At 38.3% G+C, this 23,391-nt stretch overlaps 1 long non-coding RNA gene across 1 annotated transcript in view; it reads left to right on the top strand.

The window, feature by feature from the left end:
- The window catches only part of LOC150069399 (uncharacterized), a 23,754-nt gene extending 363 nt beyond the window's left edge, over positions 1–23,391 (top strand). The window contains exons 2-3 of the long non-coding RNA XR_016537930.1: positions 10,645–10,703; positions 23,008–23,391. This is a non-coding gene — a long non-coding RNA (uncharacterized LOC150069399). The remainder of the gene's footprint in view (positions 1–10,644; positions 10,704–23,007) is intronic.

Here is a 23,391-nt window from a genome sequence, read left to right as displayed (position 1 = left end):
GACGCCCTGGGCCGCCCCGGCCTCCCCCTGACACTTCCCGGCGCGGAGCAACCCGCTCGGCCCCGGAAGGTGACGGGCGGAGGCGGAGGCCGGCCCCCGGCTGTCCGGCCGTGCTCGCCCCGCAGCCCGGCTGTGGCCCCGGGGAGCTCCGGCCGCCGCCGTCCTGGTTTAATTTTAATAAAAGGGGGCGGGGGGGGACGTTTGGTGTAAAAGTAATCTCAAGTTATTATTTGTCCATCGTTTGTTCCACTTTAGAAAGTATGTAAAAGAGTAAAAATTTCCCACAGTTTTATATAGATACACACATATGTATATATTTAATGTGCATGCATTGTTTCAGTTCTACTTTTCAGTGCATCCTTGGTAGGACAATTTACTCCAGAGCTAGAATCTTAAAAATGTTTCTGACTCGGCCTTTGTTGGAATATCGCATGGAGAAAAGTACCCAAACACTCAGTAAACCATCAGGCTTGAGTTAAACTGTGTCAAGCATCTTTCTTCCCCTACTCAGTCAGAAACAGCCCCTCTCCAAATAAAGCCATTGCCTGATGCATAAGTAGCCTTTGATACATTCTTCTTGCCTAAAGATGAATTATTCAGTAAATCTAGTTAATATTTGATTTCTTAAATTCCATATTACATTTGAGTTCATTCTGTTATAAGTTTTTTTTAAGATTGTATGCATTCCGTATTATACATTTGAGTTCATGCATTTTGTTAGAACAGTCTTTAAGGTTTTATTCTATCCCATGTTCACTTCTTAAAATATACGCTTTTATATTGTAACGTTTTCTTTGCAACAGTTTTATTGTGATATTAAGTTATGTGCCAGATTGTGATTAGAACTTCTTAATATTTTCAGACATTTGTAACGATTGCTACAGTCAGGTTTTAGGAGATGTTTTCATGACCTCCTGAAAACCACTTCTACATCCATCCCTTAGCTATCAGTCTTCCCGTAACAGTCCAAGCAACCACTAATCTCTGTGTCTGTTGATTTGCTTCTTCTGAACACATGAAAACTGAGCCCATAGGATAAGGTTTCTTTGTGAATCATACTGAGCATTTAAGTTATTCCCTGGCTTGTGGTTATTATAAATATGCTCATGTGAGCATTATTCCATATATTTGTTTGTCCAAAGAACTACATGTTTCTATTGAGATTTATATCTAAAAGTGGAAACTCTAGAACACAATGTATGTTTATGGGCTAGCTATATTTACAGTACCAGCAGTTTTCCAGATTTACAGTCCCACTGGCCTGTGTGATGAAAATTCTCACTTCTCTACAATCCTTACCAACTTTTGTTGGCTATATAGTTTTAATTTATGCTTCTCTGGTGACTAATGGTAAATAGCATCTTTGTTTTTGTAAAGACCCTTTCAGTTATTTTTATTGTGTTCTCATTTTTACTTGACTCTACACTTCATTGTATATTCAGATGAGTGCTGAACTCGTTTCCTATTCTATGGCTTGAATGTTAACTATCCCTTAAATTTAGGTAAATACAAGGTGTTTTTGTTTTTTTTTTTTTCACAGTTAGTGCTTTTCCAAGCTCCCCTCAAGGTCACAGGACATTTTCTTACATTACCAGATCTTGAGCATTACTTTTCTTTGGAATGCTGAGATCTGTTACCTAGAATTTATTTTGGAGCTTGTTGTAAAATAAGGATTTATTTCTCTTCAAGATGACCTAGCTCTTTCTTGAAAAGAAAAGAAGTCCCTTTCTCTCTGCTCTGCAATGTCCCTTTTGTTGTGAATCAAAAGAAACCAACTTACAGATGTTAGAAATAGTCTACATAGAATGTACACTGTCCATGACAAGAATATTAAAGGGTTTTCTAAGGCAACTGTAATAGAAGAAACCATAAGGAGTTTTGAGATAGAACAATATAAAAAATGAAATGGAACTCTTAGGATATAATAATTAAAATACCTAATAATTAAGATTGTTTGATAAGATTATCAGTGAATTGGACATACAGAGCACCTCTGTATTTGAAGGCAGTTCAGTAGAAATCACGAAAATGTAAAAATCTACTGAGGAAAAATAAAACATTTAAAAAACAGACCATCAGTAACTTCTGAAATAGTATCTAGCACCCAGCACATGTGAAATTAGACTACAAAAAGGCAAGGAGAAAGAATGAGACAAAAGAAAGAAGGAAGGGAGAGAGGGGATGGAAAGAAGGGAAGATGAAGGAGGGAAAGAATCTAAGAATAAAGAAAAAACTATTAGAAAAAGTTATCTAAACTTGGTTAAATTCATAGAGAATGTTTACTTACAGTCAGTGGAGAATTAATTTCAGTAGCCAGGTCTGTCACTGGTTAAATTTATTTCAGTGTTGTCTTCATGAATGTGTAGCAGTGCATTTTAAAATCACACCAAATGTGGAAAGGTACTTTGTTGGGTAAAACTGTCCAGAGGATGACCGTGGTTTTAACATGAATGTGTCTATCCTGTCTTACCAATGCCAGGACACCTCTGAGTCACTCTGGCCCGTATGCGTTAAGAACTCACCTCTCCAGTCATAGCTTCTCTGCCTCATTCTTCCACCCCTTTCTACACTATCTCATGCTCACAAGCCCACAGCCATTGGAGCCTCTCTCCAACTCATGCCTTTGAGGATTGCTTTTCCTTCATCCACAGTGCTGTTCCCTAAAATACCTTATGACTGACTGTTTTCTTCTGCAGGTTATTGTTCAGATATAATCTCAGTGAGATGTACAGATCCAACAAGACAAAAGGGCTTGCAAATGCACTCTGAGCTGTGCTCTTTTGCTAGTGCTGCCATAGTCAATATAGAGACGTGAGTGGCTTCAGTGAGCATTTCTCAGAGGCTTAAAGTCCAAAGCGTCAGTAGGTGTGGTTTCTCCTGAGGTTTTTCCTCTGTGCTTCAGAAACTGGAGTGTCTCTGTATGATTTTATATTTCCTCTTATTATGAACACTAGTTAAATTAAATTAGAGCTCTTACTAAGGGCCTGATTTTTATTTAATCACTTCCTGGAAAGCCTCATCTCCAAATACACTTGGAAGCCACAAGATCAACGTGGGAATTTTTATGCAAAGGACAAAAGCCAGCTCATAACACCAATGCTAATTTCTTTTTGTTTACAGAGCTTAAATGCAATGAATTCTAGTTAATTTCTTTATTGTCCCACAGGTAGGTTTTGTGAGGAAGAGATTTTAATCCATGTTGTTCTCTGTAATGTGTTCAGATCCTCAGATGAGTAAAAACTGGTTAACAGTTTCATTCAGAGCTAGCAAATGGGCAAGTTCAATGTATTCCTACTAAGTACATCTAATTTGGGGAGCATACCTTCTTTTCTTTATGAATGAAGAAAATCCTGTTAGTATTCCAGTAATTTTTAAGTTATGCTCAAGTTTCTTAGCAAATAATAAGAATTCTAAGAGCAAAAGATCTAATATTTTAGCAAGGATGGTAAGAAATGGGACAAAGTTTTTTTTTCTTTTTTAATTGTAATTAATAGAAGGGTTACATTATATTCACCAGATAAAAGGTACATACCCCTTCTCATGTTTTTGTCCCCATTTCGCTCCTCCAAATCTCTCCCCTCATCTTGTTTTCCCTACTTCTCTATCTTATTTCAAATAAACATATACAAAATTCCAGATAACAAAGTAAGATACTGTAACAATATGAGAATAACCAAGGGACACCAAAAGTGATGAGAAATAACGTAGTACATTAAGAACGACAATCGCACGTTATATGGCTCTTCTTTCCAAATCCTGGAGGTCCTTTCATTTAGTCTCATCCTATATGGCCTTATGTATGTAGGCTTTGCCCTAGTGTAAACCTCTGCTAGGAGTGTCCAAGGTTTATACTAATTATGACAAATGAGGGAAAACATTGAGCCTATGTTCCTTTGAGTTTGGCTTACTTCTCTTAATATGATTTTTCTGCAAGTCTTTCCATTTGACAGGGTTGTTTCTAAATGAACAGAAAGTGTTACTTGATTAAGCAGGCTGCAGGATCCTCTCTACTGCCCTGCAATATCCACTCTTAATTGCTCACACAAGAAAACCCTAAGAACCATCATCACAAAGATTTCCTGTTCACTTTTAAGCTAATGTGCACCACTTTCTTTTCCTCCTTTAGGTACTCTTGCTCAGGCTGGACTATGAGCTTTCAAAAGCTGGGTCACCAACTGTGCTACCAATGGAATGAGTGTTTCTTTGTAGCATGTACAGATCCAAGGAAAAGTCTACTCTGATATTATGTAATCTACCAGGAACCTATTTGTCTATTTATTTATCTATCTATTTAATCTAGATTTCTCTTGAAAAGCAGAGTTTGAGACAAAGGTAGACATATTCTGTTTGAAAATGTGATGCCAGAGAGCTGGAATGAAAGACAGAAGAGTGAACAGGAGAAAAGGGAAAGGAAAACCAAGCAAAAACAAAGGAGTGTTGTGGAGTTGTCCATGGTTGTTAGTAGTTATATGATGCAAAAGCTTCTTGAGATTATTTGATTCTGCCTCAGAGCTCTCTGCCTGTCATATAATTAGGAGAGGCATTTATCTATCTGCAGCCATTTCCTTTGTGTTCAGAACTACTCCACAATGCATTAATTCTCCATCCCTCTGGGTTGCAAGGCCGCCTGTCTGGTTCCACAATATCAGACACTGGTGTCAGCTAGGGAAGCCTTGGAATTGAATACTGGGCTCTTGGTGCATGCTTATGTGAGACAACTGCCAGCCAAGAGCAGGGAAAAAAAACAAGAGCAAAAACAAAAAATTTTTCCAGTTCTTCAGAGCTTCTCACTAGGACTCCCATTGGAATCAGAGGTTGAAAGAAGTTGAGGACATAAACAAAAGCATGTTAAACGCATAATATACTGCTAGTTCTGTCTAAATTTATATTCATTCTCTTTCTGTAGTCAAAATTCAAGGTCAAGGACCAAGATTGGAAGATGAGCCATGCAAAAAGTTAAATATATTACAAGTTATATTTTTATCACAGTGATAACCTTGAATCATGTTTGTTTAGAAAAAAGAAACAGGATCACTGGTACTGTGAAATTTTTAAAAGTGATTTTTACTTGAAAAAATTTGACCATTAGGAAGAGATGTTAAACGTCTATATAATCTCATGTAATCTCAGAAACAAAATGTGAATTGTTGGGGAGAGAAAGTTAAGAGACAAAATTATTTTCTGTGTCTCCCCTGAGCCTTTGTAAATTTATGTCATTAAATGTCCCGTAACATCTCTCTTCACCAGGCTTACCAGCAGTACACTTTTTCTCCCATAAAGTGTTGGCATCCATAATGGTTATAATATGGAAGCTACATGGTTTGACTTGGTGATCCTGTAGGAGGATCAGCTTCTTAGCAATGGTGATGACATTGTCATCTTGCTATTTGGTCTGAAATTGCTGAGAGTAGGCCAAAGCTTTCTAGTTGTTCAGTCAGTGTGTATTAAGTACCTGCTGCCTACCATTTAATCGTCATTGTATACACATGAATAAGACAAGTTAAAAAACACTGTACCCCCAAAGTTCAGAATATGCGTTCCCTGAGGGTACAATCAGAATATCAAATGGGCCATTAGCTGGATCACAAATCAAGCCTCAACTAAATAAGCTTGACATTGCATTTAGCATGAATGAACCCACAAATCAATTATATAAAGGTAACAAAAATTTGTAATTCTCAGAACATATTCTTGATGACCTATGAGTCAATAAAATCACTCTAGAATTTAGAAAATAGCTTGAGATGAATTCTAATGAGAAAACAGCCTGCCAAAACTTATAAGGTGCTGTGAAAGCAAATGTTTGTCTCTCTGACTTTGGCATGATTTGTTCCAGGTTCCCTGAAAAATGACATAATATTACTCTTTCTGATGAATGAGTAAAATCCTAATTGAGCAAGTGGGCTGTTGCTATAACTTGGCTGTTGTGAATAGTGCAGCAATGAACATGGATGTGCAAGTGTCTTTATGGTACCCTGGCTTGTGATGTTCTGGGCTAGATACCCAGGACTGGTATGGTGGCTAGGTTATAGGGAAGCTCTGCGCTTAGTTTTTTGAGGAAATTCCAAGTGCTTTAGGGAAAAGCTCTCGGTCAATGTTTCAAGAAGCCAGAGGAAATGCCTGAAGCAACATTTTAGATGTGCAGCAATGAAGTGATTTGTGGGACGGAGGTGGCGAGACCTACATTGGCAACTCCTTCCTGCAGGTGGCGCCGTAGAGCATGCTGCAGGAGGAGGAGCTTGAGCGGAGCATCCAAGCTGAGCAAAAACGAAAGTGAGAGCCTGGGATGTTTGGTTCTTCAGCATAGAGTATGCAGGGAGGAGGAAGGAAAAAGAAAAATCCCACACATCGACATAGCTGTCTGTGACATTGTATTCCAGAGACTTTCCTGCTAATATCCCAGCCACTTCTTCCAACTGTGAATTCCTTTCCTGAAATTTCCCTCGGTTTGCTAAATAAGCAAGGAATTGTGATAGTTCATTGGAGCCATTATTATTAACCTCTTGCTCTGCCCTTTCTCATCTTAGTTGGTTACATGTGGTACCCAACATGCTGTCACTTACTCATGTCCTTTACCTGTAGAGGTGTAACTTTCAGTTTATCCCTCAAACACCCCATAAGTCAAGCCTCCTTAACCACTGCCGGAACTTCATCGGTTGTCATGGGAATCATGGCCCCTGGCCATGACCAGTTGAGCCGTGGTCCTTTAGAGTCCTCCTTTACTTCAGGGTCCAGTACACCCCGCTCTGTGCCTGCATCATCATGAGCCACCGCTCCTCTTAGTACTGTTGGTGCCCTCTCATGGGAGCACTCTTGGTTGCCTCAGTAAGTTGTAGTTTGCCATCATGAAACCATGTAGAGTTTCTCCCTTTGTTTTCTCTCTGCCTGCTGACTCCCTTTCCTGCCATTTACAGAACCATGTGGGCATTTCCTGTTTACTCAGTGTTGTCCACTTCTGTTTCCAGGTGTTATTCCACCAAGAATGTGCTCCATCCCCTGGGGCTCTTGCTAGGATGATAGGTTTGTCCATTTGTGCTGCTGTCACAAAACAGGTGAGGCTGAGTACTTCCTAAAACAGGGACTCATTTCCCACAGTTGTAGAGGATAAGACGGTGGAGATCAGAGTGCAGCAGGGCTGGCGTCTAGTGAGCACCCATTCTCTGTTTCCAACCTATGTCCTTGGAAGGTTGGAAAACAGATGTCCTCCACATGGTAGAAAAGACAGAAGGGCCTAGGGAGTTCCCTGGAGTCCATGTGAAGATCGTGGAGCCTCCTGGCTTGATCATCTCCAGCAAGCACACCACTAACACTGTCATCTTCCCAACTACGTTTCAACACATAAGAGATGGTCAGAGCATGGCAGATGATAAATACTGTGTTCCATAAAATGTCTCTAAATAAGTTATTTTTCTAGTCTCATATTCTGTCCACTTAGATAAGTATTCCCTCACATGTGTATTTGCCTGGCTCTTACCCGAGCATGCTGTTTCTTACAGAGCCTAATATCTTTCCCCTGACTTCTTCTGCACATAGCTGTGTTCATCTTCCTAGCAGTCAGGTGAGAAGGGAGACGCCTTCCTAGACTCTGAGGCCGTAGAGGCTTCATCAAAGATCGGGAGTACTTAGCCTTCCACCAAGTACTACCCTAGGTCATATGACTGCACTGGAAAATTCTCCCAGTCATGTAAGTTGAACAAATAAAGCTTCCATGATTTGTTCAGCTACATAAGATAATACAGCCAGGAGTTTGCCCTAGTGGTAGAGTGCTTGCCTAGCATGCACAAAGACCCAGGTTTGATTCCTTGGTACCATATACATAGAAAAATGTTGGAAGTGGGGGCCAGGAGTTTGGCCTAGTGGTTAAAGTAGCTTGCTTAGCATGCATGAAGACCCGGGTTCTATTCCTCGGTACCACATACATAGAAAAAAGCCGGAAGTGGTGCTGAGGCTCAAGTGGTAGAGCTCTAGCCTTGAGAAAGTCCAAGGCCAGTGCTCAAGCCCAGGACTGGCAAAAAAAAAAAAAAAGAAAGAAAGAAAATACAGATACCTCCTGATCAGTAAAACTGATGCCAAAGTATGAATAAACATTACAAAACAAAAGGAAAATTATAGATTGAGTCAAAATAAAACTAACAATTGTCAGATCACACTGAAAAAGGATGAAAGGGGGGATTCTGCCCATAGTAAAATTTCATTGATCTTACATTCACAGTCCATCCAGCAAAGCAGATGGAAAGCTTGAGCAGTGTTTGTGGACCCTGTGGTCTTTCATTCTAGAATTGGATGAGCTGTTTGGCCTATCTAGAAAGCCTGGAGCCCCGTTATCTTGTACAACAAAAACATGTTGACTTGTAACATGTCTCCCTTTTGTAACATCAAGTAATAATACAACTCATAAATATTTTTCTGGGAGCCATGTTTCGTAAGTTGGTAGACTGTAGTTTAATTTACCGTGATCGATACTAACTCATTGTCCTCTTAGGATTAAAGATTGGCCTCCTAAGACTGTATGTATATGGAGCCTATTACCAATATGTATACAAGGAGTTTCAGGTGCACTGCTTGTCTTCTTCCTATCCCTGGAACTTCCCCCAAAATATATCCAAGGCACATAGAAAGCTACCTGCTTTACTTTTTCTGCTCAGAAGCCAATCAAATCACAAATGTGCATGCTCAGATTGTAAACAAAATATTATTAAATAAAATCTGTGAAACTTCCTTGCTCAAGACTGATGGTCTACCACTTAGGTCAATCTCTTCATTTGGCTTTTTGCTTTTGCTGGTGACATGGAGAAAGACTAATAGGTCATGAAGTCAGCTTAATATTTGAAAATGAATTTCTATAGTTCATCATATGGTAAGAAAAATCTCATGTCAGTAGAGGCAGAGAAAGCAAACAAATCAATGCCCATTAGCAATATAAATAGCACACAGAAGAGAACTCATCTAATAAGCTTAACTATTAAAAACCCACAGGATGGGGCTGGGAGTTTGGCTTATTGGTAGAATGCTTGCCTAGCATGCACAAAGACCTGGGTTCATTCCTTGGTACCACATACATAGAAAAGAGCCAGAAATAGGTGCTATGGCTCAAGTGGTAGAGCACTAGCCTTGAGAAAACCTAAGGACAGTGCTCAAGTCCTGAGTTCAAGCCCCAGGACTGGCAAAAAATAAATAAACCCACAAGAGGTACATGTGAAACATGGAATCTTTCCCCTCAATAGTGGAATTTAGTCTTATAACTTGTATTCAATACTGTACTTGATGTTCTAGGCAGGAAAGTAAGAAAGGGAGCAAAAACAGAAATAAAGATTGAAAGAGAAATGAAACACTGAGCCCAGTGACTCAGATCCATAATCCTAGCTACTCAGAAGGATTGTGTTTCAAAAGCAGTCCAGGCATAAAGTGAATGAGAACTCATCAAAACAGACTAGCTGAGAGTGGTGGCTCATGCCTGCCTCATGGGAGCCATAGCTAGGAAGATGGTAGTCCAGTTGAACCTAAGCAAAAGCATGTGGCTTTATCTGGGGAAAAAAAAGTGGATAAAGAAGACAGAGGGATGGTGGTATGGTTCAGGTGGTAGAGTTCTTTCTTATATGCAGGAGGCTCTGAGTATTAGAGGCAGAAAAGGATTTGGTGTGTGTGTGTGTGTGTGTGTAGACAGAATAAGCCCTTAAATTGGTTTTGGTAGAATGAAGTCAATCTTCCATACACCTAAGTATGACTAGTCAGCAATATGTAACTTTGAGGTAGGACTCTCGATGGATGTTGAAGAGCAGGTGGGCCTGCAGCAAGCCATCATGTACATGCAGTTCTAACACAGCCTGTAAAGATGCTGCTACTCAGGTGAAATATACCCAATTATGTTCTGTGGAACACTAGTTGGTAGGATAGAAAGTGGTGTTAAGAGAGAAACAAAATTGGAATTTGTCTTCAGTGCCAGTTCATTCACATCTGAATATTCAGAGCACCTCTCCAAAAGAGAGGATATAGGAATGTTAGCTCCCACTTGCTGCACGGACTGTTAGCAAACACCTAACAATGTTATGCAACTACCGTTCCTCTGCAGAGACTCATTCTCCACAGTCACACTGCGTCCAGGTGACCCATATCTAATGACAGGGAACACAGAGTGACATCTCTGAAGGCCACACCTACTCCACAGCTCCCTATGGTGCTAGCTCAGGCAACCAACCGTTGGGCCTGCATTAACAACTCAGTTTCCACCTTTCTCCAATCCTGCCTCTTCTCTTTTTCTACAAGTGATTTTCCAAAATGCACTGTGTGTTTTTAATTATCCTGGTACTAGGCCTTGAACTTAGGACCTGGACATTGTCACTCTGTTGTGTGAGTCACAATTGCACTTAGGATCTTTGGTGGTTATTTTGAAATGAGAATGCCATGGACTTTGCTGCCCAGACTGGTTTCAAACTGTGATCCTCAGAGCTCAGCCTCCTGCATAGTTAAAATTCATCGGAGCATAAGCCTTGAGTGCTCAGAAATATGCATTTCTAAATAGACATCCAGAAAAATAAACTATAATAGAGTCTCAGACTCTGCATCCAAGAAAACCCAGTCTGAAACCTCTGGATACTTTGGTTCTATTTGCCCTCAAAACCTTTCTTTTTTTTCTTTTACATAAAGTTCCAGGCATGGAGTGTAAGAAGGATGCTGGCTGTCCTCCACACAGATGAGGGAACTGGGTGAGTATACTCATTTCTGTCTGACAAATATAAATATTTGGCATCCACATCTGCCGTATTGGGAAAGAGAAAGTATGATGAAAGCTTTTGAAAATCGAACTGTTTCCAAGAAATAAAAACCCTGTAATAGAAACTCTACAAAACTTAAAAAAAAATCCTCAAAACTGAAAGAGCTAGCCAAAAACAGTCAGTGAATTATAGTACATTTAATCTACTAAAATATTTGTGTTTGGCAAGCCAATGGCTAATATCATTTCAAGATGTGACTCTCTTACCAAAAGAAAAAAGAAAAAAAAAAACAGGAAAAAAAACTCGAATGAATTTTTTTAACAAATCCTTGAGATAGCCAGATTTTTTTTATATCAAGCCTGCTTTGAAAGAAGGAGCTGGCTTGCAAAACTAACACCTAAATGATCAGAGACAATGAGCTATCACACCTCGCAATCCACACAGAGCCATTTCCAAACAAGAAGAGATGCATACAGCCTCCACCAATTTGGCCTAGGGAGGAGTTTGCTTCAGCACACTTGAATGAGCTACTGTCTATGGCACACAAGGGTCCCGTTCTTAATGAGGTGGTGCATAGCAGTAACACACTGTGAATCCAAATAGCAGATGGCTACACTGTTGAGTAGGCTGGCAGTCTGATGTCTAGCCACCAACTGGCAGCAATCATTATTAAACTGATTCATGTGCTCAGGGAAAATCTTCATAGGAGACTTAGGCAAATGTGAGCAGCAAGAGGAAAATGATCTGCTCTTCCTCTCTACTCTGGATAAAGGAAAAAGAAAAAAGTAATCCTTGAGGCCATCTACATGAAGAAATGATGGTTGTGAACTCAAGGCCCATTTTTTGACTGTATACTTAACATGCCTTTAAACATGATGGCTGTGATTTCTCTATTTGGTTAATAGCCTTTACCTGAAGGAAGTAGCTTTCAAATAGTCACTGTATGGACTTGTAGCAGATATTCAATGCTAGGCAAGCACCCATAGTGACTCTAAATACTCTGATAACTGAACACACATTGTCTCACATAATGAAGTGAGGATCTCAATTGTTCTTGGTCCATGCATCTGAGGCTGGTAACTCATCTCCTTTAAAAGCTTGTTCTAATCACAAAGCGGCTAAGAAAATAGATTAACAGAACCAGGAGTTTTGCAAAAACAGTTCTTACATATGTACCTTTGCATAAAAAAAGAAATCTCTGAGTGGTAAAATTCTGTTCTTAAAAGTTCTTGGGGCTGGGAGTTTAGCCTAGTGATAGAGTGCTTGCCTAGCATGCACAAAGACCCTGGTTCGATTCCTTGGTACCACATAAATAGAAAAAAGCCAGAAGCGGTGCTGGGGCTCATGTCGTAGAGCTCTAGCGTTGAGAAAGTCTCAGGCCCCGAGCTCAAGCCCAGGTCTGGCAAGGTGCCGATGACTGACATATGTAATCCTAGCTACACAGGAGGAGGCTGAGATCTGAAAATTGGTTTGAAAACAGCCCAAGTAGGCTGGATATAAGACACTTATATCCAGTTAAGCTCCCCCAAAATGCCAAAAGTGGAGCAGTGGCTCAAGGGGTAGAGTACTAGCCTTTAGAAGGAAAAAAAAACACAGTAGCCTTATAATAAAACTCAAAAGCAAGCGCATACATCATCATCATTCCTATTACTCTTCCCAAATGAGAAATCAAATGCTAGAACTCATTACTCGCTTTAATATTCAAGACCAAAATAACCAAAGCAAACATAAAGCAAGTCAACATGAGATCTATTCATTGTTTGTGTTTACTTAGGTTCCCAAAAAATAAACCAATGTCAGAAGTTATGATGGCCTAGAGTGTTTTTCATGGAAGAGTTAGTGTCATGTACCCTCAGAAGTCTGACATTGATGATGCATGATTTCCTTAGGATAACTGGAATCACAAAATATTGAGTGATCTTTCAGGCTAACAATAGCTATGTTTGTCTTATTCATGTATTATGAGATGTTATATGTTAAGATGAAAAACAAGGATGATGAGAGTTTGTCATTGGATATCAGGCTGTACTGAGTGATTATAGTAAAGAAGTCCAGTGAGCAGGCTAGTGGAAAGATCCTATTTCCAGGTATTCTGATACAAAGGTAAAGGCTTGAGGGCACGTAGGAATATTAGTAGCAGTATTCAATTACAGCTGATACATCCCACCAACCAGAAGATGATTACTCTTTATGATAACAAAAGAATCCCAGAGATCCTTAGCTGAAAATGCTAGAAAAATTTATCTGCATTAAATAGTTGTTTTCTATTCTACCTTTCACATAAACTACCCTTCTTAAGTGTAGCACTGATGTTCCTCTTGCCCAAGTTCAAAGTCTCAGTCTCAGGATCTCATTTGCTCTTGCCTGGGAGGGATTGAATCAACATCTCCAAACACCTCTTTGTCTTGCGTTCCAGGACAGCAATGCACATGACTGATTCTCCTCAGTCTTACTGGAAGTCCATTGTTCCCTGATTAGCTCCTCATCAAAACCCTGACCAATTGATCACTGAATGCCCTCATGTCATCTACTGTGAACACTTTGATATCTGATAGATAGTAAACATCCTGCTACATACCGTCCATGTGTGTACCTGGCTCCCTGCATGAGGTAATAGAAGACACTCAAATATTTGCTGAAGAACAATATCCCTAGTTTGAGTAGATAAATGTACTAATAACCATCTTGAGATCAAAAAGTTCCTGCTGGTATTTCATTGAAGTAATGTTATTGTCCTTTTCTTTTAAGAATGAGAGATAGAGACTTAGATAAGTTATGAAACTTGTTTGAGAACATATAGCCATTGAGCATTAGAACTGAGAGATAATACTCCTGATGTCCTCCCACAGGCCATGCCTTAACTTGGCTTTGTTCTTCCTGATATGTGTCATAGAAAGAGTACAGTGACTTTAATTTAGATTGCATATGCCCTGGACCTCCTCAGAATGTAGTCCTCAGAATGACAATTCCGATTATAGCAGAACTACAAATGCCACCTTCTCATCATCAAAAAGAAAAATACCTGTCTTCTCACCTATAAAATAGAAGCAAAAATAGTATTTGTGGGTTGGAAGTTTAGCCTAGTGGTAGAATGTTTGCATAGCATGCACAAAGACCCAGGTTTGATTCCTTGGTACCACATACATAGAAAAAAAGCCAGAAATGGTACTGTGGCTCAGTAGAGCTCTAGCCTTGAGAAAGACCAAGGACCGTGCCCAGGCCCTGTGTCAAGTATTTCTATCTTTTATTGTTATTTTAGGCTACAATAAGATAATAGGCATACCAAATACTAATTACTATTCCAAAAACATGAGTGATTTCCATTCATTAATTATTCCAGCTGGGAGCATACTAACAGAAGAGCTGAAAGGGAGAAATTCAAGAATCCTTTAATGCAAAAGAAGACACTTAGGAAAGATCACGAATGTCCCCTACTTACTTACCTCTCTTCATTGGGGAAATGGAAAGAGAAAGGCAATGTCTTACAGTCCTCATGTAAAAGATAAATGAACAGTTAGTATTCAATTACAGAATTGAAAGTCTGTTGTGTTTGTTATGCTATATTTTAAGAAGAAAAAATGAATCCAAAAGCCTGCTGGTGTTATGAAAGAAACCTGACAATTTTGCAGTTAATGGCATCACTGTGTGTGGTTTAACTTTTATTGATCCCAGAGACAGTTTGATTAGCATATCTTAGGGATAACTGAAGAGAATAGGCAGAAAAAAAAACAGATGAATAAGGGAACATAAAGGAAGATACTTATCTCTCAAAATTTCTGATCTTTAAACTGGAATTGGGAACAGAATTAATAATACTCTCAAATCACACTTTCTTCATTGACTTGTTCATTGGTTATAACATTCAACTATTTTAGAAAATGGTGATCAAGATCAATTTGTGTAGAGAAACCTCACTTAAGTCTTTTTCTAAGGATATGCCCTTTCTTTGATAGGGAAAATAAGTCTCACCACTGTAGATACTCAGGTTTCTTGATCAGGTTTATGTCCACTGTAAAGAGGATAGAGATATTTAAAATCACAAAGACCTGCAGTAAACAAATTTTTAAAAAAATGTTTCAATCAAAATAATATAGCTAAGCATCCATGGTTCATGCCTGTCATCCTAGCTATTCAGGAGGCTGAGGTATGAGGATCATGTTTTGAAGCTATCCTGTGCAAGAAAGTCTGTGAGGTTCTTATCTCTAGTTAATGACCAAAAGACAGAAATGCAGCTGTTGCTTAAGTGGTAGAGCACACATCTTGAGCAAAAAGCTTGATAGTGCCCAAGCATTGACAAAAAATTAGAGAGAGAGGAGAGAGAAGAAGAAGAGGGGAAGAACTTTGAAGTAAATAAAATCAATATTTAAATCTCAGTTCAGATTCTTAGCAAGTAAAAGATCCAACCTTAATATGCTCATTGTTTAAATATATTCTATCTTAGATCATTTTAAAGATGCTGTGATATCTACTTACATTAAACTGCTCAGCACAATTGAGTTTCAATAGTGTGTAACTGTTATTACCCTCTAAGTTATTAAACATTGGAATTATGATACTAAAATTGACTGAAATTAGATCTAGAAATGTTTAGAGAGAACCTATCCTAGAGATGTAGAATTTTGCCCCCAAGTCATCTTGTCCTATTCTGCTTGTTTGCTACTGTAATTGAATACCTGACTCTAGACAATATATAAGGAACAGAATTGTATTTCTCAGACATCTAGAGTCTGAGAAGTACCTCCTTCCATCAAGAAAGCTTTTCTGCAGAACCAACACATTGCAGAAGGAGAGAGTGAGAGACCGAGGCAGAAATGAACTTGCCCTTTTATAACAGCACCATGATGATAGGGCCCTCAGGGACTCACCATATTTTTTGATGTGGTTAAAACTAATTAAATTTCAAAAATGAGTTTTGAAGACGTAAACATCCAAACCATAGCACTGGTACAGTTCTTTTTCAACTTTAATTATTAATAAATTGGCCCAAGAAAAATTTACTAAGCATGCATCATATGCAAAGTGCTATGACTCTAGAATCCAGGCAGTATAGTTTGGGTTCTTAAATATTTCCCAAGGCTGTGAGCTGAGGATTTTGTCTCCAGCCTATGGTGTTATTGGGAGATGGTAAACTTATAGGAGTAGGAACTATTGTAAGGAAATTAGATCGGGGAGGAAAGGGGAGGTGAGGGGGGATGAATGTCCTGGAATGGTAGTATTGTGATTTCCTTCTTCCTTCTTCCATGGCTTCTTAGTTGCCATGATGTGGACAGCTCTTCTCTGCCATGTACTCCCACCATAATGTTCTATGCTACCCCAGGTCCAGGGGAGCAGAGATTGAGCCTTCTGCAAGTGTGCAACAAAATCAACTTCCTAAGTTCCACATCAGTTATGTGGATGGTGATAGTTGATGAACATAACTAATAAGGTTTAAAAATAAATATGATCTGAAGTCCAGTTGGGGTCCCTACATATCAAGAAATATACAAAAGTCATTTCAAGATCAAGCATCATGAAAGAGGGGAACATTAAGTATTCAGCGGTGGTGATTTTTGTGTGAGGTAACATGGGAAAGCATCAGGGAAGAGGTGATATTTTCTTTGATCATCAACATGAGCAGAATTTAGACATGCAGAGTGTGCAGAGAAACAAGTCAAACCAGGATGATGTATAAATTATTCTTTCACTTAATCACTTCAAAATCTTCCCATTGCTTTTTTACCTGGAGATGAGTTTTCATGGTGTTAGGGACAAAACTGAAACAGCGAAAGGGAATTCTCAAGACTAATAAATTTTGCAGCTAAATCATAAGACGTTGTAAGTGGCAAGATAAAATATTTGAATTTTACTCATTTTTCTAGAGAGAAAATTTAAGAATAACTATTACTGAAGTTAAAAACAAAAGCAAGAAGTGTGACTATAGCCACAAACTGACTCAGAAAGCAAATGTTTTGTTGGGACTTGGATGAATGGCCTCTAAAGTTCTTCTGGTAGGGTTAGAAATGGAGCAGAAGGAAGGAAATCCAGAAATAGGCATGTATAGAGAGATTTTTGCAGAGAGTTTGGATTGAGGCAATGAGGGCATCACCAAGGCAGAAACAAAGAAAAGAGACTGTGGTGATGATATTCCATAACTCTTCAAAACTACCTACACTTTGTAGGACTTAACTAAATTAGAAGTATAGACAAGGCATAGTGGTGAATCTCTAATTCAAGCTACTTATGAGATAGAGATCTGCAAATTCATGTTCTGAACCCAGCCCAGGGAAAAAGATAACAAGAATCCCATTTCAACCAACAAGCCAGGTGCGGAGGTGCATATGTGTAATCTCAACTATTTGGAAAATATAGATAGAACAATGGTTCTAGGTCAGCCTCAGACAAAAAGTAAGATTCTCTCTCCCAAAATATCTACAGCCACAAAGACTGGTATGTACCTTGGGTAAGGAACAAACAAGGCCGCAAATGTAAAACTCAGTACCACCCCACATTTAAAATGTACTTAGCAAAGTATAAACATTTCCATGTTAAAATTATACATGAAGCCAGGCACTGGTGGTGCATTCCTATAATTCTAGCTACTCAGGAGGTTGAGATCTAAGGATCCAGCCAGTGCAGGAAAGTTTGTGAGACGCTTATATCCAATAGTCTGTTCCAAAAAGCTGGAAGTGGCACTGTGGCTCTCATGGTAGAGCACTAGCCCTGGGCAAAAAGAAGCTCAGAAACAGTGTGTAGGCCCAGAGTTCAAGCCCCCAGGACATGCAAAAAATTAATAAAATAAAATTGTACATGAATTAGATGACAAGACATTCAAAAACTGTTTGTCTAATAGTTTATCATGTCTCCAAAACTGTATGTGATAAGTCTCCTATGCTGTGAGATCTTTTTTATTCCTACCTTACCCTGTCTGTCTGTTGCCAGGTTGCCTGTGTCTTTTTGATGGATTGTCCACTAACTCCTTTAAACTTTAAATTGGTTGAGAAGTACACATTTGAAAGGGACAAGGTTTATCCTTCTAACTTTCAGACCTATTTTATATGATATTTTCTTGAAGAGGCTAATCTCTGTGAGAAATAGTCCTTTTCATTATAAAAAGAAATATCTGCTGTGTACATAACATTATTCAAGAAGACATAAGAACTTGCAGAACAAGTAAACAGTAAAAGGACAAGACAAGACAAATGTTTCCTAACAAAAACATTTTCTTATCTATGAAATGAAGAGAAGTTACTCTAGATATCTAAGGCAAAAAAATATCTGGAAATACACTCATATACAACATCTATAAAGATACATAAATACAAATACATCATCAATATAAATATAAATACATCATAACTCACCTGCCCCCAAACATGATCATTCCTGCCCCATACCCCCACTTCTCTTTGCTATTCATTTACTAAAATCAGAACACTTTCCTTGTCCTTTTCTCTTACCAACCAGGCCTTTTTAGTTAGACTTTTCTATTTCTAGTCTCTTAATTTCTATGGCTATTATATAGCACCTATTTTTTCCCCTCTCCTGTCCAGACTCATGTGGCAGAAAGGCCACTGCATGTGACCATACCACTGGCTTTCCTTCTTCTCCCTTAGGCGCACCAACTCGGTATTCCTCCTGTTTGCAATGAATCTCTTGTAGGTAAGCTCGGGAAGCCTGCTGCCTCACATACTTCATGAAAGCACATTTCCTTACTTCATATAATTTATGTAATTACCTGTCTCCCCACTAGACTTTACTGAATTCTTACCATTAGAGCTGTTGCTTCAGCGAAAGTCAGAACTACCACATACACAAACACACACTGTTCATTGTCAATATTAACCTAACCTTACTGCTTCACTGACCTCATTAGTCTATCACTTGCCCATGCAAATACTACTCATCCCAGGAACTTATCTAAAGTCTATTTGCTTTTCTGTAGAAAATAGTAACCAACAGTTTGTAGTGTGAGATTCTAAATACTAAGTGCAAATTAAGTTAATATATTTAAATGTGTAGCTCTTACTGCTGTATTATAATGGATAGAGGAGATTTGTTACTAAAGAAAATGTACAAGTTAATAAGAACATTTTCTGCTCATTCTTTCTGGTCTGACACTACTTAGTACTCTGAAGTAAGGGGAAATGCATGACTTCAATGATAGAAAGAGAAAAATCTTCCCATTGTATGAATCTCGTAGAGAAATGTTTTCCAGGTAAATCAATTCCTATACTTAGTCTGTGTCACTACTAATGACACTGGAGCTGTTTGGTAGTGACTTTTGATATATGTTTAAGACAGAGATATTCACAAGACAATATGCTGGAAATAAACTTTACAGCTTGGGAGGGGGTGGGAGGAAAAGTGGGAGAAAAACATGGGAAGGGGTAACAATGTTTAAGATATAATGTACTCATTACCATACGAATGTAACTGTAGCCCCTCTGTACTTCACCCTGATAATAAAATTAAAAAATATATTGCTTCCCAAAGTAAAAAAAAGAATAATCACAATTTGCTAAATTATTTCAGATACAATATGTGTTTGTGTTGGCAAAACAAATTCACAAGCAGACATGGTGGTAAACACCATGCAGGAGGTTGAAGAGTTTAAGGCCATCATGGGCCACCTAGCGAGACCTGGTCTCAAAAAAAGAAAAAAAAAAAAAAGTAAATTCACTTTAATGAGCCTAATTGGATTTTATTGTAACTAGAAACAGAAGACGCTTCATTTTATAAAATAGTGAAATAAGTGTCATGTCCTGCAGGGCTGAGTAGAAGGTTTGTTTTTTTTGTTTTTTGTTTTTTTTTTTTTTGCCAGTCCTGGGCTTGAGCTCAGGGCCTGAGCACTGTCCTTGGACTTTCTCAAGGCTAGAGCTCTACCACTTGAGCCTCAACACCACTTCCAGCTTTTTTCTATGTATGTGGTACCGAGGAATCGAACCCAGGTCTTCATGCATGCTAGGCAAGCACTTTAACCACTAGGCCAAACTCCCGGCCTGAAGGTTTGGTTTTATAGACAGAAGGGATTCTGCAGAAAGAAAAAGAAACAAACAGCAAAGAGTAGACCGATCATTTCAAAGCCTTCCTTGTAATGTGGAGCACACAGAGATACAGCAATAGAAAAGTAAGTGATTAGTTAATTGACTTCAGGTTAAAAAATTATTAAAACAGAAGTTACTTCATTGTAATATGGGAAATAGCCTGTTGGGAAAAATTATATATTCATTTTCTCCCAACTTTCTTTTCTTAGCAGTCCTGGATTTCAAACTCAGGCTTTGACACTTGCTAGAGGGCCATTATACATTCACAGTCCCCTTCCCCTTTTTGTGCTGGTTATTTTTTTTTTGCCAGTCCTGGGCTGGAGCTCAGGGCCTGAGCACTGTCCTTGGACTTTCTCAAGGCTAGAGCTCTACCACTTGAGCCTCAGCACCACTTCTGGCTTTTTTCTATGTATGTGGTACTGAGAAATCGAACCCGGGTCTTCGTGCATGCTAGGCAAGCACTTTAACCACTAGGCCAAACTTCCGGCCTGTGCTGGTTATTTTTAAGATACAATCTCCCTTCCTACTAGTGCATGCAATTCTCATGCATGGACTGGAATCTGGACTACAATCCACCTGTTTTGTTACTCTTAGGATAATAGGCATATGCTTCTGTGTCTAGCTCTTGGTTGAGATGGAATGTTACAAGCTTTTGTGGCTAGGCTGACCTCAAACTGTGATTTATCCGATCTTACCTCTCCAAGTGGCTAGGAAGACTAAAATCAGAAACCTAAGAAAGTATGAGACATCAGTGCCCACCTCTCTTAATTTCTTGGAAAGAAAATATACCAGTTTAGTTTCAGACTGGTAAAAGAAGCCTTAGTATAAGTGACTTCATTTTGATTGCATCTGGTCTTTTGGTACCTTGTGGAGAAGCTTAGTCCAAGACCCACAGTCTCTTATCATTTTTGACAGTATTTACCACACTTTCAGAAGTCATCTATTTTCACTCTTAACCCTAATTCATGTTACTCCATCTCATCCTTTTCCCTGTTCCCTGAATCTTTCTGTCTGTTACCTAAAAATCCTGTACTTTTAGAAAACTTCTTGTAATTAGTCTCTTTGCTTTCTTGCTGTAATTGAAATTTTACTTGCACAGACAATATAAGTTACCTCTACAATTCTACCTTGGGTCCCTTGAATAAATGGCTGACCCTAGGTGTGATGAGAAAAAAACATCCGAGAAAAAACATCCAAGGAAAACCAGGACTGTCATGTCAAAATATGTAACAAATGGTATCAGAAATATCAGAATCATATTACATGACTCAACAACTAACGGAGGGCTGGAAAATATGGCTTAGTGGTAAAGTGCTTGCCCAGCATGCATAAGCCCTGGGTCCTATTTTTCAGCTTCACATGAACAGAAAAACCTAGAAATAGCACTCAAGTGGTAGAGTGCTAGCCTTGAGCAAATGAAGCTCAGCACAGTGCCCAGGCCCTGAGTTTAAGCCCCAGGATTGGCAAAAAAAAAAAAAAAGAAAAAAAAAGTTTCAATACCTTACTGTAGTAACATATAAAGGAACACAAACAGTGGTGGTGTGTGAGGAACAGAATCAAACTGTTGAGAGCTTCTATGTCATGCGGTGACTGTTACTAATTAAAGATAAGACTACAATATGCATGCGTGAAATGCAGTATAATTGTGTAATGAAAAGCACAAAATGTAAATTTTAAATAGTTAATTTAGAAACAATTAGAGGGGAGATGGACTAATGAACAACACCTTACTAGTGTAAACTCAAGAAAATAAGAAATCAAGAACAGATAGGGTAAAAAGAAAACAAATGGCATGTGAAATACAAGTATATCCGTGAGTATTTGAGATGTAAATGGATCAAAGACTTAAAAAATCGGACTGAATTTTTAATAATTGTCTTTAAATACTTGCAAAGTGGTTTAAATTCCGTATGTCAGTTTATGAGTACAATATGTCTTGACTGGTGTCACCCTCTTTATTATTCCCTCAATCTCTCCTAACTCCATCCATCAATCCCTTTAGTTTTTCTGTATCTATATATCCATATATATGTATAATATTGTGAATGTATTCTCCCAGCTTTCTTTTCTAAATTTGTCTACCCCTCACCCTTGATCTTACTCCCCCTCCACACACCTTAAGTTCCAGCTTTCTGGTAATCATATTATTACACTATGGGCTAGCTGTTTGTAAAAGTTACACCAGTGGAATTCTCCATTGTATGAACCATACATATGTATGTACATACATATTGTGTATGTGTATAATGTGTATACATAAATTGCACATATACATATCGCAAATATATATTTGTATATTATATCAAATTTTATTAGAATTATTTTAAAAGACAAATATCCAAGTGTTTGTTGTTTATAAGAGATACTCTTTAAATAAAAAAACACAGAAAATAATGAAACTAATGGAAAATAAATTTCATGCAAGTAGGCTTTAAGGTAAATAGTACTAGAAAATTACTAGTGAATATTACTAGAACAATAGTAATATTCCAAAGCAATGAAAGAATTTGCCACATAGGAAGGTAAAACATTTCTAAATTTTTACCTCATACATATTAGATATAACATGTAAATGATATATATAACATTTTCTATCATATATATGAGAGAAAAATTCACAATCATAATTACAAATGACACAATAAGTGACAGAATAAACAAAAATAAAAATTAAAAACTGCAACTAAAAAATATAAAAACCTTAATGAATGTCAATTATCTTAACCTTATTCATATACAGATAACTACAAAGAGCATTCTTTCCTTTTTTTGTATGTTCTTTTTTGGTACTGGGAATTGAACCCAGGCCAATGCACTTGTTAGGTAAGCACTTTGCCACTGAACTACACCCCACCCCAAAGAACATTCTTTAAAAGCATATGCACCTTTGCCAAATTAAATCATCAAAGAAAAATTTTACAGATTTTATGGAAATTTAAATTAGTATGTTTTCTGACCAGAGTCAAATGAAAGTAACATAAAGACAAGATAATTTCTGAGTACTTGAAAATTAAGAAACACACACTAAATAACTTACCAGGGAGCAACATGCAGTGTTAGTCCCCAAATCAGAAGTTCTTTCATAGTGATTTGCTTTTCAATCATCATTTTATAAACTACCTTTTAAGAAACCTTAAAGAAAGCTTATAGGCATGCTCTACCTCTTCAACTTAAAACATTCTTCCAATCATATTTCTAGCAGTTACTACACTCACATTCATAAGGAAATATAAAATGTCTAAAATCTTTTTCATTTGCTCTTCAATTTTCAGGAGTCTACTTGGAATCACAAGACTTCTGAACAAGACCCAAGTTTAGAACTCATACATCTCAAGTTTGCATGGGTTCCTCAGCTTCCCAAATCCCAGCAAGAGCATGGAACATGGTAGGTTTTCCTTGATTCCTCAGGTGCACCATGGTACAGCTTATTCGGGAGACCACTTCCCCACTTGCCAAGACTCAAATATTTCCTAATCTTGACAGCTTTCCTCTCCTATAATTATGAAGATCTCGGCAAAACTGGAACAACTTGGCCACCCTGTGCATACGCAATTTTGAAATACTACTAAAATACCTTGAGTTTGGAGCATCCTTTTGAAGGAGACATTACCTATGTCTGTCCATCCTTTGTGCACGGGGGGGGGGGCGAGGGGGGG

Source organism: Megascapheus bottae, chromosome 1, assembly GCF_031878675.1.
Source record: "Megascapheus bottae isolate mThoBot1 chromosome 1, mThoBot2.hap1, whole genome shotgun sequence".
In the NCBI taxonomy this organism is placed as follows: domain Eukaryota; kingdom Metazoa; phylum Chordata; class Mammalia; order Rodentia; family Geomyidae; genus Megascapheus; species Megascapheus bottae.
This window is presented reverse-complemented; position numbering and strand designations above follow the sequence as displayed.